The following is a 14,641-nucleotide window of genomic DNA, read 5'->3' on the forward strand; positions in this document are numbered from 1 at the left end:
TTGAAACGCTCGTCGAAGTATACCGGTTGGTTATCATTAGATCAAAACTGCGAAGAAAGAATTATTACAATTATATATCAATTTGTATTATTTATGCAATTATATATTAATTGGCTTCTTTTTCTACTTGTTTTTTATATTATATATTTTGCATTTTAATTATTTTTAATAATAAAAGACAATTTAAATACTCGATATATTTTTTATAAAAAGGATAAGTTTTAAAGAAATATAAAACATTAAAGTTAAAAATATTCGGACATTGGTTTTCTTAAAATAACATTGATTCATACATTACAATTATTTAAATCCACAATAAAAAGTCTTATAAAGTTGAAAAATATCCGGTTTGCACGTGTCAGAATTCTATATTTCTACTTTCAATTTAATAAGGAGCAAAATGCTGCATTTGAGAAATTCTCACATTCCACGATTATTTCGTTCTCCAAAACGGAATGCTACGGAATGCTATCAATTTTCGCGTAAACTCACAACTAAAAGTAATGGAGAATGCAAGCTCATTGGGAAAAGCACACTTAATTTTTGTATACAATCAAAATAACACAAAGACAAATTAAGAATTTCAAAATAATTATTTTTATTACGGTAAATAAAAGCTTTGTGAAAAATAATCCAATACACCATTGTAAAATTTCAAGAAAGTGTAATCCGCGTCTACGCAGGTTTCCAATTCGTGCTCGTTAGCGCAGAATGATTTATTGCTCCGAGACTTACAGCTTTACGAATCGGGCGTGGTGGAAAGTGTTAATGAAATTTGTACAGGACATTTAAAAACATTCGGCTTCCGGTGAGCGTGTGCTAGGGTTGGGAGCCTATGATTAGCGCACGCCGCAACGGCACGCACGATAAATTATTTCTGGAGCTCTCGCGTTTGATTTAAAATTATTGCCTCAGTTTTTGTTCCAGGATTACGGAACGCAACGTATTATTCTCCTACATAAGCCTGTGTCCCCGCGCCTTGCTAAACTAAGTGGTCGTTTAACAATAATATACTATGTCGATATACCAAATCTATGCATTTTATTTTCTCGATCCTATTTTTTTGTTCAACAACTCGATAAAAATGTGCAATGTGTCACGGATTAAAATGTACACTAATAAAAAGAAAATTCGATTCATTTTTAAATAAATTTTAAGTAATCCCCACGCATAGGATTAACTGCAAAATTGTATAGCAATGAAGGATTACAAATTTTATAAGCTAAAAACTTTATTATTTAATTTTAAATATGTATTATAATAGTAATTTATAAAATGATAATTTCAGAGATACCGTTCAATATTTGTTCAAAATGCTTTTAGCTACTAACTTTAGTTTTAAAACTTTGCTGTTCAATTTTAAATATGTATTTTAATAGTAAATTACGTTGTAAGAAAATGTAACAAGAAAAAAGCAGATTCAATTAAAGAATAATATTAGATTTGTAGCAATATTTATGCCTATGAAAATAAATTCACTTTTTCAAATTGTTTAAAAAAGAATTGCGTGTTAAAATAAATGTTTTAGAGAAAATAGCAGTGATATTATTGATCAATCAAATTTGTTGCATTAAAGTAAAATCAAATCTTTTGTCTCGATGTTACCATCATTTTTTTTTTTTTTGTATACGGTAATTTTTTTATTTTATATATATGATAACGAATGCGCATTTTCTCTCGATAACGCAACCGGTTCATGCCATATAGGGCGAGAAGATGAAATTCCAGAGATCGATCCGTGATCCGTCATTAATCACACCTGAGTAATGAGTTTTATCTGCAAATAATTAGTATCGACATGCCAGAGCGATGAATCATCGTCGATATATCGTGTCAACCGTGCATATGTGGCAAGTTCGATACCCATTGCTACGTAGTATCTCGAAAGTGCACAACAACATAATTTTGTAATCGAATGAGATTACCGATTAGTTAATGGAATCTAATAGAAATATACACTGTGTGGTGTGTGTTTGGGTGTGTATGTCGCTATTTTGGCAGGAGATAAATCAGAGAGAACGGATTATTAAGTGAATGTATTACATCAATCACTTAGCTAGCAAATATGAACATATTAAATTTTACTGACAAATGTGCGCGTTAAATTGACCATGACTACGTGTACATTCTCTTGCTATACAAGAATAAATTTTTTTTTTTACATCAGCAAACTCAATTGTTCACTTTTGTGATGTAATGTCTGCCAAATTTGATTAGCGCACGCTAATTGTTAAAAAAAAATGATTATAAAAAAGTAGTAAAGTTTATTAAATAAAGCAAATAAAATACAGCAAAATGCTAAAAAAATTTATAAATAGACTATTCGATGTAGTTATACATTTAAATAGTCCAATTTTAAAATCGTTCTCTAGTGATATCGAGCGAATCTGAACGCATTTCGCTACATAAAAAAAGATCGCGGTAATCGTACGAATTCTCTCTAATTCACGAGTTAACTCAAAAGTTAGAGAATCGTGATCCAAGAAAGGGAGGAGGTATTTCCAGATGGTAGCATTGCATATGCGCACTCGACACGACCCCCAGCTTCCATTGCTGCCTTCGTCGGCAACTCACCTAACCGAAAGAGCACCGCTCTCGTTCCCCTTATCCCTTCCTCCACTACCCATGTCTCTCTAGTCCGTCGTCCCTTTTGCCTCTGCAAAGCGCGAGCTGGCAAAGTTGTAAGTAGCGCTTTCGGCCGTTTGATTGCATTAGCTTATTCAACCAAGTTTGGACGCGCGGTGCCTCTATCCCGCACCGACGCGAGAGTTCTCCATTCCCATCCCTACCCTCGTTCCTCCTCCTCCTCTCCATCCAACCGTTTCGTCCACACTAACCGTCTACGCTTCTCTCATCCATTTGAATGCACATTGAATGCCATCTCTTTCGGGACATCGTTGCACGCGGTGTACTATCGACGAACCTCCTGCTCCTACTGTCGGAAAGCTTTGAAGGATTGTTTCGCGATTACGACAGACTGTTATCGAACTCTCTAATACAATCTGCAGACAGCAGAAGTTGTATATATTTTTTTAACATTTATATTAGATAATTTATTAAATATATTAATTAGTTTTATTAATTATTAATTTTTATTTTATAATTAAGAAATTATTTTATAATTATGCAAATCGAGGCTTGGTGTTTCGTAAAATATATTTATATTGCATCTTTGTATTTTTTCCGACGAAACTTTTTTAATAAATACACTTTGATATTATTTGATTATAATAATTAATATCAAGTTGTAATTAACACGCCGATTAAAGATTCGTAATTCAAGTATCACGTAAACATATTTCAAAATGGCAGTTATTTATCAAATTGAATATTTCGCGCAATTTATTCATTCAAAGTAGAGATTAAAGCGATATATTATTCCCTTAACAATTCTTATATATTTCTCGTATCCGAATATAATTTCGCATCGCAAACAATAATCGATGGAGCAACTAATAATTAATTTCTGATGCGTTGGACACATTTCAAGCATTTGGAATTTATATTATATTTTAATTTTACAATGTATAATATATCTTGTAATTTATTTTATAATTAAAACAGTGAATTAATTGGCCCTCGCGATGTTGATTTTATAAAACATTTATGTCGCATGTCTTTTCGCCGAGGCAGAAAAAGACGATATAATTTTCCAGTTTTTAAATAAATTACAAGTTTCATTATATTCTAAAATTATTGTGTAATATAATCCTTCCAATGGATATACCTTGATGTTGATGGGAAGACACTCAGTAGAGTCTTGGAAAGGTTTATTCAGAAGGGGAAGCTAAGTTATATCCAAAACACAGCTCATGGAGCGTGCGTTTGTTTATTATTGTCATCGAGAATCGGTACTTCCAATGTTGACAAAATAGGATTGAATCTCATTAAACATTGGTGGACAATGTTAAAAACATGCTCCGACAAGTAGATCGATCCGAATAATTATTATAAAAAGAAAATAATATTATATATATATATATATATATATATATATATATATATATATATAAAATTAGAGGAATATATGAGAGAAATTCATGAAAGCATCATTAATTTGATTTGATTATTGATTTGTACAGTTTGAAAGATCGTTTAATTTAGATGTCAGTTTATTTATAGAAGAAATAAAGAAACGAACAGTTGTATTGTTCGCTGAGACAGTATTGTAGAAGAAGAATCTTACTTCTCCTCGAAAGTTTCGGATTACAGTACCAGAAACTTCAATATCCTTTTACGATTACATGTCGCAACAGGATGTCATGTTCGAAACTCGGTCGAGAAATAAAACCGATGCGATGCAACATTGACGCAAGCATACAACCGGTGATCGGTTTCCATAGTTTTGAAAATCTTTGTTTAGATTTTATAATGTTGTTGTCATAGATATCCGTAAGTAGTACGAGAACAAAAATGTACGATAGCGGGATGGCATGCAAGATATAATACATAAAACGATAAACAGTTAAAGAGAAACGGAAAGTTGAAGCAATTTAAGAGTGCTCTGCCACGCAAAATGCATGTAAAGGTTGATGTACAGAATACATTGTTATGAAAGGAATTGCGGGTAGTGTCATTGCGAACTTTTTGCTCTCGTGTCCACCGCGTTTCCCTTTTATGAGAGCTTCTTGTCGCCTCGAGATAACCGCAATGCTAAAATGGCACGCACATGCCTATTTATAATATATTCCGTGGTAAAAAGTCAACTATGACGATTACTTTGAGATAAAATCTTTTTAAACAAATGTAAAAATATGATTTACGCTGTAACTGCTTAAAACATGTCTAAAACATGTTATCATAATTGTTTGCAACTACCAAATAAATAAATAAATAAATAAATAAATAAATAAATATATATATATATATATATATATATATATATATATATAAAAGTGCTTAATTAAAGACACGTAATCTGAATTATTTATTATATCGAGGTAAATTGTGTATACAAGTAAATATTAGAGACGACGGAAAACTGCGTACAAAACCCGACAGACGTCCAGACTAATTAAATCTTCCCTTTCGGAAGTGTCTTTGTCTCGGCTTGCAACGTGTATTAGGTTTTATTCCTTTGGATGTCGACAAACGTGCACATCCGAGAAGAAAATATCCACAAAGGAGGAAAACGTCCTGCTCGCAATGAAGCAGTACCGGTGATCTTTTCAAAGGGGAACCGAAACTTCGACCCCACCTGTGATCTCTGTGACTCGACCGAGTGAAAGTCTCCTGTAATTGGGATTACTCCGTCAGACAAGACTTTTCTTTATCAACTTGCATCTTTCTCTCTCTATCTCTCTCTCTCTCTTTCTCTCTGACTCTCGCCAGTTCACTAAATTCCTTCCTACAACGACATCTTTGAAGCGGCAAGTTCTCCGTGAAAAGACAGATTAAAAGAAATCAACCAGAGACTCACGTCACAATCTACAACAGTACAAAACGGACAAATATGAGATGCTCAAGACGGATTAAGCAGCACAAGAGAAGTGACATTTACAATATATATATATATATAGAATACTATAAACGCGCGCTACGCGCGCTCCATTTATTTTATGTGTATGTGTATACAATTACTTACATATTAATTCTAGTTTTCCATTTTTTCCAAATAAATTAAATAAAAATTACACACCCACTTAATATTTAAACTATCAAATGTGTCGCTCAGTTACAAGCTTTTATTGATATAAAGTAATGTTCAATGTATCGTTAAGATAACCAATTAACATCGCGAAAAAGAGATAACAATATTGCCAGTATCGATTTAATAAACTCCGTAATATATTAATTGATAATTTAATAATTGATTTATAATTTAAAACACACATGTATAATTTAATATTCCGTTTGTATATACGTCATAGTACGAAAAATATTTCGGCAACGAATAATCAAAACATAACATAGTATACGGCCTTGACGATGTAAACATTAGCGCGCTAGTGTTATGGCTTACGACTTTATTATTCTCACAGCGACACTCGAACAGTAAGGAACGCGAAACACTTCACAAAATTTCTCTATTCAACGCGATCGCGACAAGTATCGAGAAATAATTTGATATCATAAATAATTAATTATCTTTCATACACTTTAAATTTTGAATAATACGTAATTATATCCTAATGGATAAATTCCGAAGCGCGTATTTTGTGTGATGTTTTAATCGAGAATCGAAATGATTAGAATCAAAATTGTAAATTATTGTTTTATCGCAATCTTTCTCTCTCTTTCTCTCTTTATAAACAATAATTATTTCTTTAAAAATACTTGATTTTTTGAATTATATTTCATATTTTCTTGATATTCGATTTTTTTGATAATTTAAATATGATTTCCCTTGAGAACGCGTAATAAAATAGTCAAATTGTAGGTTCGAATAAGCTCCATAATATATATTAATCGTGTATTAAATAATTCGTTTATTAATAATTCTATAATTTAAGTAATTCGTTTATTAATCTATAATTAAAAATACTTGTATTATTTAATATTTGACACCGTATATACGTCATAGCACGCAACATATTTTCGGCCGCGAAAACAATAACATTGTATTCGGCCTTGGCGATGTAAACATTAGCGCGCTATTGTTAACGTCTTACGATTTATAGCCTTATCAGTCATACAGCAACGCTCGAGCAGTAAAGTTGTCGACTCGCAGTACGATTCACGTGTGAAACGGGACTCGATCGTGCCGAAGTTTGAAAGTGCGGGAGTGTCGTTCAAACTATCGCGCGTGTGAATCAACCTGAGAGGAGGTGGAGGCCTAGGAGAGGCATCGGGCATCGGTGGAGCAACCCAAGGGTGAGTTATTATTTTTATATTAATTATTATAAATCCCGCACACGCATTAATTCGATTCGATCATTGTTTGAATAGTTTAAACAAGAGAGACTCATACTATAAAAGTTTTTATTTTAAATAGTTTTCTTTTTTAGAATTTATAAAATTATTTCATATTTATATACCTTCTTATTATTATACGTATCGGATATAAAATTCGATTCGCGCACAATAATTTTTTGAAATATTAATAATTATTTTAAACATTGCTATAATTTGAATTTTATATTTGTGTGTTGCAGACAACGTAGCCTCAAGACCAAATCTCCGCTGTTGCGCGCATCAGTGCCGGTGAGTAATAAATTTTATTTTATTTTGAGGTGACGGATCCGTAGATATTGTAGATGCAAATGTAGATTGTAGATTGTAAATAAATCCGTTGCCTCAAAATGGATGGGCTAGAATAAATGCAATCAAATAACTTTTTAAATATATATTAAAACACATTAGAAATATAATTTAAAAAATAAATTAAAGCAAAAAATTGAAAAAGATATAAAATATTTCTTTCAATAGAAATTTTATTTAATTTATTTAATGTAGAAGACGCTAGTAACTATATTTCTTATATGAAATATTGATAATTATTGTGATGTTGCGCCAATTTTGTCATAATTTTTCATAGCCCATCCATCTTTATTATCATAGCAATGAAAGCTTAGACAGTTTGTCACGCATTTTAATACATTTTATTTTAGTCAATCTAATGCCAAGTTATCAATCAAATTTAATCATTGTTTGAAGTAATAATCTTATTTAATTTTATAATATATAATATTTATAATATGTAATTTATATTAAAATAAATTAATTAAAAACATTTATGTGTCATATAATTTGAATAATTTGACTTTCAGTCAAATTATTCATATATCAAATTTTGCAATTTATTGAAACGATGCATGACAAACTGTCATGTCATAAATGAGTATAAAATTATGCTCGTGTATCCCGGCGACAATAATTAGCCGGCAACGGAAGGAATTTTTTTCCTTCATTGACCTCTGATAGGGGGTCGAAGCTACATTAATATGACCAGGATCAACGATAGGTAAGTCCAACGGAAGCAGCCTACGGTGCATTATATTAGGGCATTCTATTAGGGCACGCGAGTAGGGCATGCGAGTAGGGCATGCGAGTAGGGCACGCGGTTAGGACACACAGCTATTATAAAATACATATAACTATTATAAAATTAAAACATTGAATGTAATATAATAATGTATAACTAATATGTATTATCTGTTTTTTTTTTAAATCAATTAAATAAAAATTATTTTTATTAATACAAAGTAATATACAGTGTAATATTGAAATAACCAATCAACATCGAGAAAAAGAAGCAGCAATACTTGCAAGTATCGATTTAACATGTTTTTTTAAAGAGTGGAATCTCTTTTTCGCGCTTCTTATTGCTAATCATATATCTCTTATCGCTTTATAATCTCTGACGTGCCGATGTTAAAAGATTCGTGCAAAAGTCGAGCAAAATCGACAAAAAAATCCTTAATACTGTCTTAACCGGTAATCGAAATCTGTCTCTCAATCTCTCTCTCCGAGGACGACATCAGCCGAAAGTATGGCTACCATTATGCGAGATTACATCGTAGCATTACGAGAACGAAAAAGATCGTGTTAAACGCCTCGCGAGAAAAGACCAAACCGACAAAGTAGAAGAGAAGGCGAGAGAACGTCGCGATAAGCACCGACGACAAAGTTGCCGGACTACATGGAGCCAATAATAAGCGGAGTATACTGCAGGTGCCTGATTCTTATCGGTCTTTCTCTACCTTGTTGCCGATCATCTCGCAACATCTCGACCGACGAGTCGATGAGAGTGGTACAGCGGCGCGTTCGCGCCGTAAAGCAACATTTCGTACGGCAGTAAAGCGCGATAAGCGCCGCGGGTGTCACCCGTAAAACCCGAGGCTATATTTGTTTGACGCGGTCGCTTTGTATTGTTTACGAGCCGTTCACCGGAGCGCATCCAAAAGTGGTGAAGTCGTCGGCGGGATACCTGCTCGTCCGGCTCGCGATACTCGAGCGAAGCAGATCGTGGCTTTGGCTTTCTTTCTCTCCGTGACTTCATTACGAAAAGATCCGTTGGAGCAGAATAAACAGCCGATGTAGCGCGAGGATCTGTTTATCTCCGAACGTCGAAACATGCTCTCTCTCCGAAATTTCGAGACCGCGCTCCGAATAAGAGCATCTAAAATTTAACAGATCTCGCGCGCATCCGTTATAAATTTTCACCAAACTTTAAGATATTTTCAGTAAAAAAAAACAAAACATCACGCTTGCATATTTATGCTCGATCGGAGGAATTTTGTCGCCTACGAAAAATAAGGACACATACATGTTTACGTAAAAAGAATTCTAATTTTACTCGTTTTTTATCCAAAAAAGAAAATCGATTAATCATATTTAAAAAGCACAACAAGATCATACAAGTTTAGATACAAGCGATAATCATATTTAACTTTTCTCATCAACTATATTATCATTTTATATTTTTATGCAATTAATTGACTGACGATATATTGAATAATGTTACGGTTACAATGAGTATATATATATTTGCATGAGTGACGCTGCAACGTCATTTCGTGAACCATTAAAACGATCATCACATTTTGAACGCACTTTACCACTCTGTGGACACGACCTGGTTACATCGTGTTCTAATTATCTTGATTCGCGGTTGCGCGTATATCAGATTGTAGTTTACGCGAGCACGATGAGAACCATAGTCCGCGATTGGACCAATTCAAAGTAAACCAATTATATAAACATGATAATAAAGTTAGTAGATAAAAATCGTTTTGAAAACATACTACGTCTATTTTAAAAAATTTCTCCCCATGAGTTTTACATAAACTTGATAAGTATATTTCATACGAGAGAGAGATTCATACATTAAATTCACATAAATATTCAACGAAATAATGCGGAGAGATACGTGTATATAAAATATTCATCTCATTATCTTTTTAATAATAGCCCGCGATATCGATATTCTTACTCTAAAATTTTAGCGAGCATTAAAACGGTCAACGTCACGCCGCGTCGCTGGACCGGAAGATCGATGCTCGATTATGAATAATGCAAAACGGATATTCATGATCTATTCGCCGACAAATAAAGAAGGATGCGCCGGACGTTTATTTATTGACAACCAAAATTGTTCTTTTGCGGTGGTATAAAGCGATATACCGGGCGATCAATAAATTATTTATCCGCCGTTGCTACACACTCTGCGCAAGGTTAAGCGGCAAAGGGGAGCCGCGCGCGAGGAAAACTTGGGACGCGATTTTTACATCCCCCGCCCTTCTCTCTCTCTCTCTCTCTCTCTCTCTCTATCCGCTGACAGATTTTTCCAGCATACTCGCATATTGATCGACCTACGTGCCCGCACAATAATCCCCAGTCGAAGTAAAAGAGTTCTCATGTGTGCGAAACGGAGCGAAGCCCCCACATTGCGAACCCACGTGCGTGCAGAACAGGCACCGTCATCCTAATATATTCTCATTAGCCTGCGTTTTAATTAGAGCGTTCATTAATGCCTGCCACGATGCGCCCCATCTTTCTCGCATGCCCTCCCCATTCGGTCGCTTCTTTTTTCCTCTCAATTCGCCTCCCAACTCGTTTTTTACCCGCCTTTCTCTCTTCTTCGCATGTTTACTTCACTTGCCGTCTTTCCCCGTTGTAAAATTCATATTTATATAGTTAGCGTGGTCTATGATATACATTATTATAACAAAACTATCGACCTTTCTCTCATCTTCGCGTGCAATTTTGCTTCGCTTACCTTCATTTATTTTTTCCATAACAGATGCCTTCGAGATAAGATAGTAATTAACTCCCTGTTACCTTGCAGATTTTTGACGGCGATCTATAATTCTTGTAACGCATCTCACGGTTCTCTTTAATTTTATAAACAAATTTTGCTTGCGGCTTTCGAACCGAAAAAAATCAATCACGTATCGTGTTCACATATCGTTTTTCGATCATCCTAGCATTTAGTCTCGATTGTCAATATTAGAGATTGATGAAAAACAACATTATAAAATGCGCCATTTAAAATTTAATACATTAGCAAACTATAAAGTAATATCTTTGTAAAATTAAATGATAAAACAACAGAATACGCTTCTATAATCAGAAATAATGTCTCATAAACATTTTTACATATCTTTAGATTAAAAATGTAAAGTGCACGTTTCGTTTTTCTAGTATGTTTGTCCTTCCTCGGATTTAACATGCTTTTAACTCTCTCCGCCTTTAAACCCTTTGCAATTGCATCGTAGCAATTTCTACTTTTCCATTTAGTCGGGAAGACGCTAACGTCGCTTAACATGTATGGGCGTTCTTTATGAACGAGACAGATATCAGAAGCTTTCCGACACATATTAGATTGCTCAACCGTGAATCACGGCTCGAATCAGCTTGAAGGTGGAACCTATGCGCGTTTTGCTCGCTTCTTCTTTTTCCCGCGGGTAGAATATTTTATGCAAACTTAAGGCGCTCCCCTTCGCAAGAACTGCAAAGTCGATTCCTCTCGAAGGCAGTCCGTACGAGCGAAATTTAATCAAATTTTGGAAAACAAGCAGTTTTTCAACCATTAATCCGTCGGTCGCGAGTAAATCGCTTCACACATGTTCATTAATTAAAGCTTATACTCGTAATTAAATAAAGATAAGAGAAATGTCAAAGAAATAATTATCTATGTAAAATAAAATATTGAAAGAAATTAAATGATATAAAAAAGATTTTAATAAAAGTAATATAAAATGCAAAAAACTTTGTTCGGCTATCATCGAAATATGCTTTACAAAACATAAAGATAACAAATTTTGTAAATATCTCTCTCTTCTTTATCGATTTACATTGACCCACAATCGTATGATGCTTTCCGCAATTCTGATGAAAGTTTACCGGGACAACATCGGGGGGAACCGCGCAAAATGATTTGGTGTTTCATCAGCTCGTCGCGCCGATTCAGCAGTTGTCACCGGCTGATAGTGGACATCAAGGCAAAAGATATGCACGATGGACGCTGTCCGTGCCCCGGCTCTACGATCGGGTTGTACCTGACCGGGCTCTGCTCTGTGGGCGAACGAGCCATCCGTCTGACTGTCCCGTCCTAAATCAAGGGTAGTTGACGGACGCAGGACAGTCTGCGTGGAACTTGCGGGTCACCTGTCCACGTAGACTATCCAGGCCGTTAAATCATCGCTCCCTCCCCTATATCTCCTCCGCATTCATGCAGCAGCTGGTCCATGGTTCTATCCCCACCCTTTCACAGACCCTACCGCCAAAGTGCCGCACTCCACCCTGCATCCTTCCCTCCTCTCGCGTATGAGGAATAGTACAGGGGCGCTGCTTTTGATTTAGCGGAATATGCTGCTGGCACTGACGACTCGCTCCCATTACCCGTTCTCGTAACCCCCTAGTCCACGCGCGCGCGCCCCACCCGATATGTTGCCCTCCATGACTTCCCGTTCCTCACTCTCTCTCTCTCTCTCTCTCTCTCTCTCTCTTATTCCGACCTGGTATAATCCCGCCTCGCCCCGCCTCGTCTCGAGCGAGATCTTTAATTAATGGTCCGGCTCATTTCGTCGGCATGAACGGTGGCGAAAAATTATGCGCTTTTGAATACGGATGAACTGGCGGTAACCGGCGGCATTCCGTTCCCGGATTCTCCGTGTCTCGTTTCTCGGTGAATTTCTCCGGATCCTCTTGCGCGCCTGTATTGGGCGTGAGAGCGCTTCTAGGTGTCGTGATTGATCGTTCTCGCGACTGAGTCTGGCGGAGAGACCTCCATGGTTTTATGCAGTTTTACTCGGGACGAGCGATTCGTTAGTTGAGACGAGTAGACAAGTGGCAGCGGTAGAAATCGTAAAAGCAAATCTGTCAAGGCCATCGAAATGTTACGCAGCCGTCCGCTGTTTTAGCGACGGTCCGTGTCGTTTGATTGATGACAAAAGTGAACTCATCTTCGACCGAATGATAAATGATAGCGTTTGTCGCATTTACAAATGTCGCATCTAAGCGCAATTTCATTTTGCGACATATCTCTTTGCGTTAAAACAGATTAATGTCAAACTAGAGAGCGATTTTAATATATGTAAATACGCAAGTCGGATAAAAAGTGCATTAAAATAAAATCGAATTTGCTATCGCGCCGTAATCGGGAAATTGCATTTTCTACAAAAAGATTTAAAATATTCTACACCGGAAATTATTAATTCTCGAGCGTCTTCCATGATAAACGCGGCTGCTTTCTGTCGCGGCAAATAAGTGGTCGACGTTTATTCGTAATTTGCGTGAGGACAAGGTGAGATCGTCATCTACGATGGCACAAGCCGGAAATAAGTGGCGGAAGCTGCGGGAAATAAGGAAAGCTCCTCGGGATAACAAACAGCGAAAAGTGGTGAGTTGTTCAAGAAGGAGAAAACGCCAGGAAGAGAGATTGGGGGACGGGAAGGGGAAGGGGGGCAGTAGGGCGAGAGACATCACCGCAATTCCCATTCAAATTAATGCAAACGGTCCCCGCTGTCGCGGCCAAAAAGAGGAGGATTCCGCCCACATTTTTTTTTTCCCTCCGTGCGGCTGCAATGATGAACATTTGCGTCACGCCATTCTTCGAAACCGAGAGACGGAACGAGTCTGCTCGTTTCGTCTACGTGAAGTCGCCCCAAGAAAGATCTCATTTCTCACGAGAATTTTGCATAACGCGACTAGCGAGGGCAAAACGAAATAAACGTATTACCGCGCGGTACCATCGACCAAAGAAATTCCCGAAAAACAGATGTATAAGAATTTATCGTAACGCTTTCCTCGCGGAGTGCTTCTCGCCGTTTGTTAGAGGAGATATTCAATTACATATCCGCAAATCTCAGCGATGTTATTTACGCATGCGTAAATGACGATAAAATTATGACATGATCTTATACAACTATTTTGTATCGTAATTTATATTATTGTTGCTCAGACGCAAAGATTTATCTATAATTGATATTCACTGCAAGCTCCATTTATGCGCGATCGAGCGAGCTCTCCAATCTATCGTTTCCTTCACCCGTCTATTCGTCTGCTTGCTATATACATGTCGCCCTATGTCCCATGTCCATCAACTCGTGTAGTTTCCTATTGGACACCCTAATACGTCACGGTTAACTACTAATTTATTTATTTACAAGTCTGTGGAGATAGTCGTGACATATGTTAGGATGACATACGAGAATGCATCTCTCTTGTTTAGAAGCATTGTACAGAATTATGTAATTATTTTAAAAATCGTCTAATTAATGTAATTACACATGTATCTTTTTTAAGTAAATTATACTTATAAATGCCACATACTTTCCACAATCCTTTGAAGATAAATAAAAAAGTAGCTAAGTGCATCAAATCTTATCCGAAAAACATTCGTCCTTAATACACTCAGCGAATAAAATAACAGACTCATTAATTAAAACATGTTAATAATATGGTTCATATATACTGTTTCTTATTTAGATTAATTAATACTGTAGAGTTTTCGTTGTCAAAGTGTCCAAAGGATGAATCTTTTACTATCGAAGACTGGTATTTGCCTTTCGCGACGCTGAGCTTGCTAGATTACGCGTACAGAAACCGAGCAAAGATGCACTTCGAAACTATCTACGCTGAAAATTAAGCCGAGAAGTAAGATAGTAATATAATGCCGAGACTAAAACTGCAACTCGTAAATAGAGGAACAATGTATTCAGAGCACAAAATTTGTGTGTGGTTAATCCTTGTTAAA

Source organism: Cataglyphis hispanica, chromosome 17 (genome assembly GCF_021464435.1).
Source record: "Cataglyphis hispanica isolate Lineage 1 chromosome 17, ULB_Chis1_1.0, whole genome shotgun sequence".
In the NCBI taxonomy this organism is placed as follows: domain Eukaryota; kingdom Metazoa; phylum Arthropoda; class Insecta; order Hymenoptera; family Formicidae; genus Cataglyphis; species Cataglyphis hispanica.